The 14,812-nt window shown below is 34.6% G+C and overlaps 1 pseudogene across 1 annotated transcript in view; it reads left to right on the top strand.

The window, feature by feature from the left end:
• The first annotated feature begins 11,086 nt into the window (after positions 1-11,086).
• LOC307049619 (ferritin heavy chain-like) overlaps positions 11,087-14,812 on the top strand; it is a 91,812-nt pseudogene continuing 88,086 nt past the window's right edge. Inside the window, exon 1 of the transcript in view lies at positions 11,087-11,151. The product of the transcript in view is annotated as a ferritin heavy chain-like (transcript). The remainder of the gene's footprint in view (positions 11,152-14,812) is intronic.

Here is a 14,812-nt window from a genome sequence, read left to right as displayed (position 1 = left end):
ATGCTCAACATCACTAATCAATAGAGAAATGCAAATCAAAACTACAATGAGGTATTACCTCACACCAGTCAGAATGGCCATCATCAAAAACTCTACAAACAATATATGCTGGTGAGTGTGTGGAGAAAAAGGAACCCTCTTGCACTCTTGGTGGGAATGTAAATTGATACAGCCACTATGGAGAACAGTATGGACGTTCCTTAAAAAACTAAAAATAGAACTACCATATGACCCAGCAATCCCACTACTGGGCATATACCCTGAGAAAACCATAATTCAAAAAGAGTCATGTACCACAATGTTCATTGCAGTTCCATTTACAATAGCCAGGACATGGAAGAACCCAATTGTCTATTGACAGATGAATAGATAAAGAAGATGTAGCACATATATACAATGGAATATTACTCAGCTATAAAAGAAACGAAATTGAGTTATTTGTAGTGAGGTGTATGGGTCTAGAGTCTGTCATACAGAGTGAAGTAAGTCAGAAAGAGAAAAACAAATACCATATGCTAACACATACATATGGGATCTAAAAAGAAAAAAAAATGATCTGAAGAACTTAGGGGCAGGACAGGAATAAAGACACAGATGTAGAGAATGGACTTGAGGACATGGGGAGGGGGAAGGGTAAGCTGAGACAAAGTGAGAGAGTGGCAAGGACATATATACAGTACCAAACGTAAAACAGATAGCTAGTGGGAAGCATCCGCATAGCACAGGGAGATCAGCTCGGTGCCTTGTGGCCACCTAGAGGGGTGGGATGGGGAGTGTGGGAGGGAGATGCAAGAGGGAGGAGATATGGGGATATATGTATATGTATAGCTGATTCACTTTGTTATAATGCAGAAATTAACCCACCATTGTAAAGCAATTATACTCCATTAAAGATGTTAAAAAAATGAAATAATGCCATTTGCTGTAACACAGACAGACTTAGAGAATGTCATCCTAAGTGAAAGAGAAAGACAAATATCATGTGATATCACTTATATGTGGAATCTAAAATATGACACAAATGAACTTATCTATGAAACAGACTCAGACAGAGAACAGACTTGTGATTGCCAAGGGGGTGGGTAGGTATGGAGTAGGAGTTTTGTATTAACAGATACAAACTATTATATATAGAATGGATAAACAAGGTCCTACTGTATAGCATAGAGAACTGTATTCAATATCCTGTGATAAACCATAATGGAAAAGAATATGAAAAAGTATGTATATATTTGTATAAATGAATCACTTTGCTTATAGCAGAAGTTAACACAGCATTGCGAATCAACTATACTTGAATAAAATAAATTTAAACAAATAATATAAAAAGAAAAAAGTCCATTTGACAATAAGACTTTAAAACACATCATGCTGTATTCCTTTTTCCTTCCATATCCTCTTTGCTTAATTTTTATTTATAATTAGTTTCAGTTTCTCTCAAAATTATCACCATTACTGTAGCTATTTGCTTTTTTTTTTTGCAATTTGCTTTATTCACAAAACAATTTGTATTGGAACTCATTCAATATTATGACACATAGATCCATCTATTTCTTTTTTTGTTTGTTTTGTTTTGTATAATTGATTTACAATGTTGTGTTAGTTTCAAGTGTACAGCAAAGTGATTCCATTATACATATATACATATATACGTATGTAAGTTAGTGCAGCCACTATGGATTCTGTTCTCTTATAGGTTATTACAAAATATTGAATATAGTTCCCTGTGCTATACAGTAGGTCCATGTTGGTTATCTATTTTATATCACCTATTTCTTTTTAACTGCTGCATAATATTCCCTAGTGTTCATATGCCATTGTTTATTTTGCTGTTGCTCTGTGTTCACAGTTAACAAAATTCTATGATTAATATCCATGTCCCTGTGTCTCTGTATCTATTTAGGAGTGTTTCCTCTATGGTAGATACGGAGTAGTAAAAATGCTACTACTACATTTGCTAATGCTACATTCTCAGAGAAAATGCATGTTTTAAAACTTGTATCAGATGTTTAAAAATACATCTTCCAAAATATAGTTCCAGTTTACAAGCTGTGATACTGTGATTTATAATAAGAAATGTATATTCAGTCTTCGTCCTTATTTCTGGTACCTATAGCTATTTGCTTTTAAATGATCCTCAGCTCTTATAAATCTATAAAGGAATTTAGTCACAAACCTGTAAGATTTATATCAGATTTTACTATGTTTTGAAAACCTATCAAGCTTATGATTATCTATTTTAATGCTTTTGGCAGATACCACAAATTATCAATTTTCTAAGTATCAGTAGAGGCCAGGGTAAAGTAATAGTTCATTTTGGACAAAAAGTAAAGTATTTTGAACTAATTTTTATTTATGATCTATTACCTCCTGAAGAAAGAGTAAATGAATTTTTGTGGACTAAATCATTTTCATACTTGCTTACAATATGGATGTACAAAGACACAAGCTCTTTTATGGTCTCCTGCCAAATATATCAATTAGCTATTATGATCCATTTTTTATGATTACTCTGTTTTAAATCTGATAACCACACCACTGCATTGTTATCCAGGCAACATCTTCCTAGCATTTCAATTATCCTAATCTCATGCAGACCCACATCAAAAGCTTTTACAAACATTTAGATACATTGTTTGTCCATGGAATTTTCTTTATCCACAAACTTGTTGAGTAATTTTATAAGATCAAATAAATCAGATTTGCCTGGCATTATCTGTCTTCATAAACAAACGCTGTCCGCTGTCCATCACATTGTTATCTAAATGATTTCAGATCAATTTGGTTTGCTCTAACTTGGGCAATTGCATTCTGCCAACCCCAAACTCCCTCTGTTTCAATTGAAGACATTATTCTTCCTTTCACTTAACAAAGTGTTCTGTAAAGCAAGCAGGCAAGTATCTGAACCAATAAAGCCTAGTTTCCTGAAGATTTGTGTCTGATAGGCTAACTGAAACTATGTATTATATCCATGTCATAGCTTTAACTGCTGACATTATTACCTAAATCATTGTACTAGATGTCATAGTAATATTTTGTGTTACATCAATAGGAAAAGTAGGCAACACAAAGAATGTCTGCCTTTCATGTGTACTTCTAGGACATCCTAATGCTAGATTCCCTACAACATAATTAGATTTAGTTGAAATCAAGTTTTACATCAGAGGTTAATAATGAGATACACTGAATGTGATATGATTTCATTGAAAAACTCGTTATATATTGTACTAGGGCAGAATGGTCATTGTGCTTTATCTAAGAAAAATGATAGCTCTACAGTTGGTCCTCCATATCCAAGGCTCTGAATCTACGGATTCAACGAATTGCAGATGGAAAATATTCAGGAGAAAAATTCCAGAAAGTTCCAAAAAGTAAAACTTGAATTTGCCACACTCTGGCAGCTATTTACTTAGAATTTATACTGTATCAGGCATTATAAGTAATCTAGAGATGATTTAAAGTATACAGGAGGATGGACATAGGTTATATGCAAATACTATGCCATTTTATATAAGGGACTTGAGCATCTGCGGATTTTGGTATCCACAGGGGTCCTCGAGCCAATTCCCTTCAGATACCAAGGGTTGACTGTATATTTCAAGGTAAATGAACAAACTATTACTCACCATTTCATTACATAAAATCTATAAATTTATTAATACTATTCCTCTTACATGTATACGATGCCCTTTGAAATCTGTGGCTTATCTCCTTATGTGGCATTCACCTAAAACTGTTTGTTAATTTGGGGGCAATCGAACGAGGCATTAGGCTAGCTTGCAGAGCATGTTTTCAGAAGAAGGAGAACCTTCAACTTCCTTTGGTGTTCCTATACTTTAATTTCAACCAGGCTTAGCTTGAACTGACATGTACAGTTGTTTGTTTAAAACAAACAAACTTGGGGACTTCCCTGGCGGTCCAGTAGCTAAGACTTCCCCTTCCAATGCAGGGGTTGCAGGTTCGATCCCTGGTTAGGGAGCTAGGATCCCACATGCCTCATGGCCAAAAAGCCAAAACATAAACACAGAAGCAATATTGTAACAAATTCAATAAAGACTTTTAAAATGGTTCACGTCAAAAAAATCTTTTAAAAATAAAATAAAACAAAACAAACGAACCCAGATTCCAAAATTCAGTCATAATCCCCAGGGAATAATTCACATGCTGGAAGCATGTGTGTATAATTTTTTCCTTGGGGGTCCTTTTGATCAGCATTTGTAGCACCAAACCCACTGGCCCAAGAAGCAGTAATCTGGAAGAAGACACTAAAGGCAAAGTAGATAAAATAAACAGAAAAATTGTCATTATTTACTCACTAAAAGTATCTCCTTTACTAACAGAGTATAGTTAAACTTTCTCTACCCACTAATGAATTAATCAAAACCCAGGAGAAACATGAGTAAAGACAAAATATCTCTAAGATGAAATTATTGTATTCTCTTATCTTCATTGTTCTTATTGTTAAGTTGTTTTGTTTTGTTTTGTTTTAACTTAAGAACATGATAGCTCATGAGATCAACTGTACTAACATCTTTCTTGGTTTCTGATTTTTCTATTGCTGAAATATCAACCACGCTTGTTGAGTAGAAGACATTAAATACTGCGTGCGTGTGTGTGTTGGAAATGATTATTAAAGAAGACAGTATTATTGTGAGAGAACAGGACAGAATGACTCAGGATTGGCTACATTTCCTTTACTTCCTTTCTATTTCTCTAAGGGAACTTCCATAGAGATAATTAGAATATTGGCCTGGCTGTTATCGTCTAACAGAGTTGCGTGTCATTAATAAAACCTTTACCTGCCTTCATACATTGTAACTACAGTGCTTATATGTAAGGAGCGTTCTGCTTTCCAATAAAGCAGATTTTACCAAAGGCTTATTTGTCATTAATATTTTGCTGAGGAGGGGAGGTTGTTAAGAGAGAATAGAAATGCAAAGAAGACTAAATCAAGAAAACTTTAACATTTTCAACTAAGATTCCTCATCTGAACTACAGTACACAGAAAATTACTTGACTATTTTCTTAATTCTCCCAAGGATGGTACAAAGCTAGTGCTATTCTAGACGCACAGGAGAAAAGTTAATTTGTTACATATAATGGATGCCTTGGGGCATTAGGGCTTAATTCTCCTCTAAGCCAGGTGAGAAAGACTTACAGCTATATTTAAATATAATTCCTTGGGAGTTTGGGACTAGCAGATGCAAACTATTATATATAGAATGGATAAACAACAAGGTCTTACTGTATAGCACAGGGAACTATATTTCAATACCCTGTGATAAACCATAATGGAAAAAAAGAGAATAGATATATATGTGTAACTGAATCACTTTGCTATATACCTAAACATTGTAAATTAACTACACTTCAATTAAAATTTTTTTAATTAAATATAATTCCTTAAATAGTCCATTTTAACTTCAAAATAAATTTGAAACTTCTATATAAGCAGCTTTAATAATTTCAATCTATCATGAACAAGGAGATTGATTTGTTCCCCCCAAAAGGTTAATTGTGCTTAATCCTTTGAAACTAGTTTAACAATGAAAGCAGCATTGTAACCTCAAATCTTTTATGGAACAAGACTTAGTGTGCTAGTTAATTAAAACAAGATCCACATAGTATATTCATGAGCACTAACTGCTTGAAAAGTCCTAACTTGGTGTCAAGATCAGTAGGTTTTATTCCTAGTTTGGTCAGAAACTTATTGATAGACAACCTAACTGACAGACAAGCTAAGTTTCTAAATGTTTTTACTTCAAACGCTCTATTGAAAAATATAAAAAGAAATTACTATAAGCACCAACTTTCCCACTGGGAATGTTGAGACAGTCTTTACATAAAGGAAATCAATATGTATTTATATCTTTTGTATACATTTTATAAATAAGAAACTAGGAGTGCAATATTTATTCATAGTGAGCTACTATATCTGTAATCCCTGGGCAAAACTCCTTAAAGAAATTTCCAAAATGAAAGAGAACACAGAAAAAGCAATATATAAAAAGGCAAGGAGGGGAAGGAAAAGAAACATGTGAACAAATACACAGTGGAGCCAAAATATATTAGATACTCATTGGCATATTTTCAGAGTCTACACAACACCCATAATTATTTAACATTTCAACTGAGAAAGTTTGTATACATATATTCTATAGATATATAGTGCAAAATTATGAATATATTTTGAACAATTACGTGTGAAATCCTCCTCATGACCATTTTCACTGAACAACTATACTATAAGTAGAGGATTTTCTGAAACTGAAATTGCTATTTGCACGATGTGGTGCATTGAAGCAATTCAAGGCTTTCATTCCACTTCACTGGAAATGAAGATTCACTATATTAATGTTCTCTAGGCACTTATGTGGTGTGAAATTATGCCCCTCAATTACAAATTCTTCCAGCCTTCTCTCTCTTGGCTTCTCTATTTTCAAGTTTTATTTCAAATACTCCACAAAATATTTGGCCTCACTTGGCATAAAAGAAGCAAACCTCTGTGCCTTCTTTTCCCCACCTTTCTATGGAGATAATAACACTTGCCTATCTCATAAAGATATTGTGAAGCATAATATTTTGTAAAGCACTTTTAAAAACTTAGCTATGAGGGCTAATGGAAATAAAAACTGTATTGTCATCTATTCCTCCATTTCCTCTCAAGTTGGCCATTTTCTTTTTTGTTTGTTCCTTTGAATGTTAAGAAGAAATATTGTTTTGCTATTGAATATTGAAGCATAGTTTTATTTCCTTCAACTTCTTTCTCTTTCGATTTCTTTGTGACCTCTTCTGATTTCACTGCCATCAAATCAGAGATTGCTTCCAAGAACCCACCTAGAACTGACTCAAATATTATCTGTTTTATAGCTAAAGCACCTGTAACACGGTCTAATCTCACAACCAAGGATCCTCCCAAATACTAATTCAGGACTCAAGGCTTCATGTCGTCCTGGTTACTGGACACTAGTGCCACTACACGACCTTCTATTCATGCTCTGTGTCCATCAGACCTATGTTTGTATTAACTGAATAGATTCTCCCTCTCATGATGTGAACACCCTTGAGGGAAGGGACTGAGTCTATCTACAAAGTACCTAGCACAATGGTCTACTCACAGTATTTTAAAAATGAGTTAAAATAATTAAATAACACTATATTTTATACTTCCTAAGCTGGCTGCGCTGCAGAAGTCTTTGGAGCCAAACTGGACTGAGCCTAGAGGCGCTGCTGCCCATTATTTCCAAACCCAAAGTAACCCAGGTGTGGAGAACTTCTTGACAAGCCTCCAGGGGTTCATCTGGATGTCTATCATGTCTCTGCAAGCCAAATCCTGACTGAACTCTTCTCTCTGGAGCTGCTGATAGAGGACTCCATTGTAAGATTTAAAGATATGAGGCCCTTTTCTATCTACTATACAACCATGTCTTCTGAAATGTACTCTTAGAATGCATCGAAGTACATGATGAAGGAACACTATAAAAAATGAATTGAGGAGTACATAAAGTACACAATAAAAGGATGATGTTGAGTAAGTTACTTTGCTAGAGAGACCTTGAAGTTGGACACACCCAAGTTCCTGCCCTGGCTCTGCAACTTGCTAGCTGTGTTACATCGAACAACTTACTTAATTTCTCTGAACCTCTGTTTCCTCATCCTTAAAATATTACTTCCCTTGGAGAGTTGTGAAGATAGTTTTACTGTAAGTAATATGAACACATACCCGACCCAATGTAGAAGCTCAATAAATGGCATTATCGTTATTATTAGAAAACACACCATGGAAAGTTATGAAATGAGTCACCTTAACCAAAGTAACAACGAAACACGTACTTCTGAAAACAGCCCCAGAGAAAGCCTAGTAGAACAAGAGGGAGGTTTTTTCAGTGACTAGGCAGGAAGTCACAACTTTCTCTGTTCTAGCTCACTCTTAGGTGGGTTCAGAGGATGAAAAATTACAAATCAAGAATGTAAAACCACTGAGTTTGAATAAAATGATTTCCAATTTTCCCATAGGGTCACTCCCTGAGAAGGAGGAGCTCTAAATATCACAAAGCCTTCGATTACCTAGCCAGTTTCAATAAAATGGGAAAGAAGGAGTGTGATGCAGCAAACATTTCAACAGATATCAAGTTTCACATCTTATTCCTGAGGTTCTCTGCAGGAAGCAGGACTAACTGCTGGGCTCCACATTACAGTAATGTTGTCTTCCAGAATTCTGGGAAAAGGGGCATTTCCCAGCCACAGATAAAAGGAGGCATAGTCACTCTCCCTCTTCCGCTCCCAGATTCTTTTTTAGGAAAATAAATTGGAGGAATAGCAGAGAATACATTTTAGATGCAGCTGCTCAGGTATCTCAGAAAAACATGATCTTAAATGTCTGGAAAATATGATCCCAAATCTCAGCAGGAGGAGATCATGTAGCTGCTGCTTCCCTCTAAACTGCACAAAGAACAAAATCACAGAAGACATCTTAGAAAAATTAAAGATACAGACAGACAGCTAGATAGATAGGTAGTAATAGATTGACAGACAGGAATTACTGTTAGTGAAATCCCATCATAGGAGGGCTCTCCAGGGTGAACGATGTTAAACTTAATGCTTCAAAAGAGATTAAAAACATATTTGAAGTGACAGTTCTTGATCGATCAGTCAGATAAACAGGTGATGATTTGCCAGTGGGGAGAAACATAAAGTCTTTTAGTTTGTTTCAATCTACCTGAGCTCATACAAATAACTGCAGCTGACCCCTAAACAACACGTGGGAGTCTACTTATCTGCAAATTTTTTTCAACAGTAAATAACTGCAGTACTACCACACAATCCAATCTGATGTTGGTTGGTTGAAACCGCAAATGCAGAACCACCTATTGGGAGGAACTGCATATAGGGAGAGCAGACTAAAAATTATGTGCAGATTTTCCATTGTAGGAGGGTTGGCACCCCTAACCCCCATGTTGTTCAAGAACCAACTGTATTACGTTGTCTAACAGAAGCAGTGACAACTTCAAATTCTAAGATTACATACCCCATTAAGAAAAGAGATGGATGTCCACCGACAGATGAATGGATAAAGAAGATGTGGTACATATACACAATGGAATATTACTCAGCCATAAAAAAATAATGAAATAATGCCATTTGCAGCAACATGGATGGACCTAGAAATTATCATATTAAGTGAAGTACACCAGACAGAAAAAGACAAATATCATATGATATCACTTATATGCAGAATCTAAAAAAAAAAGATACAAATGAATTTATTTACAAAACAGAAATAGACTCACAGACATAGAAGTAATCTTATGGTTACCAAAGGGGAAAGGGGGGTGGATAAATTAGGACTTTGGGATTAACATATACACACGACTACATATAAAATAGATAACCAACAAGGGCCTACTGTAGAGCACAGGGAACTGTACTCAATATTTTGTGATAACCTATAAGGAAAAAGAATCTGAAAAAGAATATGTATATATATTATATATGATATATATATACATGCATAACTGAATCACTGTGCTGTACATCTGAAACTAACACAACATTGTAAATTAACTATACTTCAATATAAAGAAAAGAAATTGGACAAATAAATGGGGCAAGAAAGCACATAGTTCAGAACACAGTGCCATTTTTTATTACACGTAGGTTAAGCAGCTGACAATGTGGACATTTTGAAGAAACTGTGACACGAGCTAAATGTTTTGGGAAGTCCGAATCAGTAGCATTGCACAAAGCTTTCCTTCTAGTTCTATGCTTAGTGTGTTGCTGAAATTCAAGAAGTCATAGGTAGAAAAAGAATTATTTGGCTGGTAGATTATAAACAATGGGTATATTACGGGCTGGCTAGTTTTTCTCTCCCTTTTTTTGAATGAATACGTTATGCGAGGATATTGGGAGGAGAGAGAATTTCTAGGCTGTTGTAAAAACAATCAGCTCATTTAGCCTCAAAATGTATTATGCCATGTGATATTTGGAAATCACTCGGAAAATACATTCAATTTTTAACATCTCTATAAAAAAGCAAAACAGTATTCATAGGTCTTTCTGTAATGCTTAATTCTGGAATAGTGAAATTTTAATTCTCTTAAACTATATTTCTCATCAAGTGAATTAAGCAACTCAAATGCAAACTTCCCCATTATTTGAGCTCTTCTCTGATTTTCTACAAAATTTATAAAATTGCACTTTAGCTTCTGTTTGAATACATTCTGGATTGTGTTTTTCTCTTGTTTGTTATTGCTATTGCTTTGCTTTTTTTTCTTTGTGTGTTGTGGTGGATAGAAGATTATAAACTTCTGTGACTATGACAACCCATATCTTTCACATTCTGCTGTCACCCACAGCATCTAAAACAGATCAGTATTTATTGCATATTCATTGGCTTAAATTGAATAACATGTCTAAAAAGGACTTTAGGGTCCTATGTCCATTTCTCTGTTTTCGGGACCCTACTTCAATCTAGGGAGAAAAAATCAGTCCTTTTGTTAAACTCCAGGAAAAAGTGTTTTCCACCGCTTGTAAAGGCAATCCTGCCTAATGTCAAAATTATTTACCAAAAGGAAATTCTTCATATATGTGTAGACATATACAGAGAGATAGGTAGATACAAAAATCCTTTATCTTTGTTTCACCCAAAAAGCTACAACTGGCATTTGCTACATCAATATTATGTAAGAATGCACCTTATAAGCTTTCTTTCTGCAACATATCAGGGGAAAAATCGAGATAATTAGTGAACAGAAGGTGGAAAATATTCATGAAGCTAGAAGGCAGGAACAGCTATTAAGAATAACATTTTAATTCCTGTCATGAGATTTTAAAGCCCAACATACCAAGTTAACTCCTCTTTCAATACTGTGTTTTTAGTTTAGAAACACCTTTTCACTGAAAAACAAAACTGTGTACCTCAGAGTACATCTTAAATGTTCTCACCACACACACACACACAAAGGTAACTATGTGAGGTGATAGATGTGTTAGCTAACCGCATTGTGGTAATCATTTCACAAGTTATATGTATATCAAATAATGCATACCTTACACTTACACAATGTTATAGGCCAATTCTGTCTCAATGAAGCTGCGGAAAAAACCTGTGTACCTCAAAGTAAATGAAATTGGGGTTCAAGGAGACTTCAAGTAACTCAAAACATGAAGATGCACAGTGACTATAAATTACTAAAATTCTAGCAATCTGTCTCTTTTCCTGACATCTGATCAAAGTTTTATCATATATTAATTATTGTTTTGAGCAAAGGCCCTGAATTTCTTTGAGTTCACCAGCTCTAGACACCTACAAATATGTTTTGCTATAAATTACTGGCACTGTTTCTGTTGATATTCAGTATAATCAAACATTTGTAAGCATGCTGTCTTTTCAATCTGTTCAGCTGATGCACTTTACCTGATCTTTCATTAAAGTAATCAAAACACTTGCTGTGTCGCATCTAATGAATGTTGCATGTATGATTAAGTGCTTTCATTCATATTGCAAGTTTGATTTAATGTAATCTGCCTTTCAGACAGCCATTAGCCTAGCTCCAACGTGAATTTGATTAATTGGCTGAATTCTTCCAGATGTCCATTAGGCATTACAGGAATTTCTATGTAGAAACAGCAGGAACTGTCTAGCACAGAACCAAACAATGAAATGTTATATTGCTGCCATGACTTACAAAAAGCTGGATTCATTTTCATTAATAAAACATCTGTACTCCTGCACAGCTATGCATTGAGATGCATTTATTTTATATGTTTATTTCTGTTATGACTGTAAATAGATAGTTAAATAGAAGCACATTTATTGATGTTATGTGGGCTCAGGGTTTAGCAGATGCTGATTGACAAAACAGATCAATTTCAAAAGTTTACAGAAGGTCCTAAATAGAAAAAATAACAGACACCTGTTTGAAACAGAATTAAAGACTGTCTGGGATTACAGCAATAGAAATAAGAGTGTTAAAATGACATGAGAGACTTATTTTGAAAATGGTCTGATTGTCCTACATACTCCAAACCACTGGATTTCTTTAAGAAAAAATGGCAAATGTGGCTCTTGCTGGGATGACTTACACTGTTGTTTGGAATAGCTTTCTTTTGCTTTTAGTTTTGTATTCTCAGTTCTTGAAGAGCAGGGAGAGATTTAGCCTTGTTCAGATCCTATCTCAGTGTATTTTACCACTTAATAAATGTTATTACCCATCATTTGGGAGGTTTACCACAACAAAGAATTGAAATGAAAGGTAAATTTCAAACAAAGCCAGTATTAGGGACGATCAAACACTCTCTAAAACCAAATATTCATCTTAAAATTAAGAGATTACCACAAAAATGATGTTTTGTGTCTCTTTTACAAGGATCTACAAATTGATTTTAGCAACTGAAGTTGAAACTATTTTCTTATGCCTAAAACTGTATGAAGTAACTATTTTGTGACTATACATCATCCCTGCTATAAAGACATATAGTGTTTGAACTTTAAGACTAAATGCCTTTTGGGGACTTCCCTGGTGCTCCAGTGGTTAAGACTTAGCCTTCCAATGCAGAGGGTGCAGGTTCAACCCCTGGTCGGGGAGCTAAGATCCCACATGCCTCGTGGCCAAAAAACCAAAACATAAAACAGAAGCAATATTGTAACAAATTCAGTAGAGACTTTAAAAATAGTCCACACTAAAAAAAAAGACTAAATGCCTTTTATCCTTTCTTTGCACAATTAGACAAAGTATATAAACTTGGTAGGGTGTGGAGAAAAGGGAACCCTCCTACACTGTGGGTGAGAATGTAATTGGTACAACCACTATGGAGAACGGTAAGAAAGTTCCTTAAAAAACTAAAAATAGAACTACCATATGATCCAGCAATCCCACTCCTGGGCATATATCAGGAGAAAACCATACTTCGGAAAGATACATGCACCCCAATATTCATTGCAGCACTATTTACAATAGCCAAGACATGGAAGCAACCTAAATGTCCATCGACAGAGGAGTGGATAAAGAAGATGTGGTACATATATACAATGGAATATTACTCAGCCATAAAAAGAATGAAATAATGTCATTTGCAGCAACATGGATGGACCTAGAGATTATCATACTAAGTGAAGTAAGTCAGAGAAAAACAAATATCATATAATATCACTCATATGTAGAATCTAATTTTTAAAAAATGATGAAATGAACTTATTTACAAAACAAAAACAGACTCACAGATTTCAAAAACAGACTTACGGTTGCTGAAGGGGAAAATTTGGCTGGGAGGGATAAATTAGGCATTTGGGATTAACAGACACACACTACTGTATATAAGATAGATAACCAAAAAGGACTCACTGTATAGCACAGGGAACTCTACTCAATATTCTGTAATAACCTATATGGGTAAAGAATCTGAAAAAGAATGAATATATGTATATGTATAATTGAATTATTTTGCCATACACCTGAAATTAACACAACATTGTAACTCAAATATACTACAGTAAATTTTTTAAGGGAAAAGAAAGTATGTAAACTTGGAGAAGAAAAAGCAATCTTCTCATTGTAAAATATACATGCAAATCATTAATCATAATACAATTTTTTTCTAAAGTAATTGAACTTTGAAATTTTAAGTTTTACCTGAAATAGCTTCCCTATTAGTAGTTTCTACTTCATTGGGGCTTTTTAAAAAGTGATTCCTTATTTCCTAATAGTTTATTTTAATTATGAGCAGGTGAAATTATATCATCTGGAAGAGGGTATCTTTTAGGAATCAGATCGTCAGTCATATGTGCCATGTTAATAAGATGATGTCAACAGGATTTCAAAAATGGGGCTTGAACAGCTAATATCTGCCTTGACTAGAAGTTTGTTGGCAAATTTTTGGAGTATAGAAAATCCTATAAGGGAAAATAATTGATAGTCTTCTTATTGATCTTGGTGCTAAAATACATACTTAAAAATACTAATTTAAATATATTTGTATTATTTATATAATATTATAATGATATAAACTAATATAATATTTATATAATACATATTATAGAAGTATAATAGTTTGAATATATTTTTATTAGTTATATTATAATAGAATAGAATATATGATAATATATTATTTATATAATACATGGTATTATAAAAGAATACTAGTTTAAATATATTTGAGTTTACCATCTTCTTCACAGTCATTCAGCAAAAATTCATCAAACACCTACTATGGAAAAGTAAAGACATATAACCCACAGTCCCTGCACTCACAAGGGAAGCCATGTAAGTATATTCCATGACAAGGACCATAATAAAATTTGTTCAAAGTCCTATGACAGCATAAAAGGAGTGTTCCCCTCAATTCCCTCAAGTTTTACAGAGGAGTTAACATTTAAGCTGCATCTTGAAAGATGAGTGGAGTCAAGCTTTCAAAATAAGGGGAGGGAGTAGGGAGCAATACGGGCCTCAGGCACCAAGATCAGTCATGTTGTCAGGGGGAGCATTTGCCCCCCACGCCTGATGTTTTCTTTCGTGTCAAGGGACATCTGTTAGCGTGACATTCCTGGACTCCTTCCTTTCCCTCATTCACTCATTCCTCACTAGGGGAAGAGGAATGATGTAATTTGATTAGTGAGTTAGGGACCGGAACTTGGTATGCTTAGCTCAGCCACCTTCTTCCTCTCTCTTCTTTCTGATCAACCTGGTCTGCTCTTGGCCTTACCGAAGCATGGAAGTAATTGGTTGCCCCTGAGAGAAGAGGCCAGTAGTTATCCATTTCTTCCTGGGCAGGATGGGTAAGTGTGTCTAATTCTGGAGTTCAGAATTAAGAAGCC

The sequence above is a fragment of the Hyperoodon ampullatus genome, assembly GCF_949752795.1.
Source record: "Hyperoodon ampullatus genome assembly, chromosome: 3".
Lineage (NCBI taxonomy): Eukaryota > Metazoa > Chordata > Mammalia > Artiodactyla > Ziphiidae > Hyperoodon > Hyperoodon ampullatus.
This window is presented reverse-complemented; position numbering and strand designations above follow the sequence as displayed.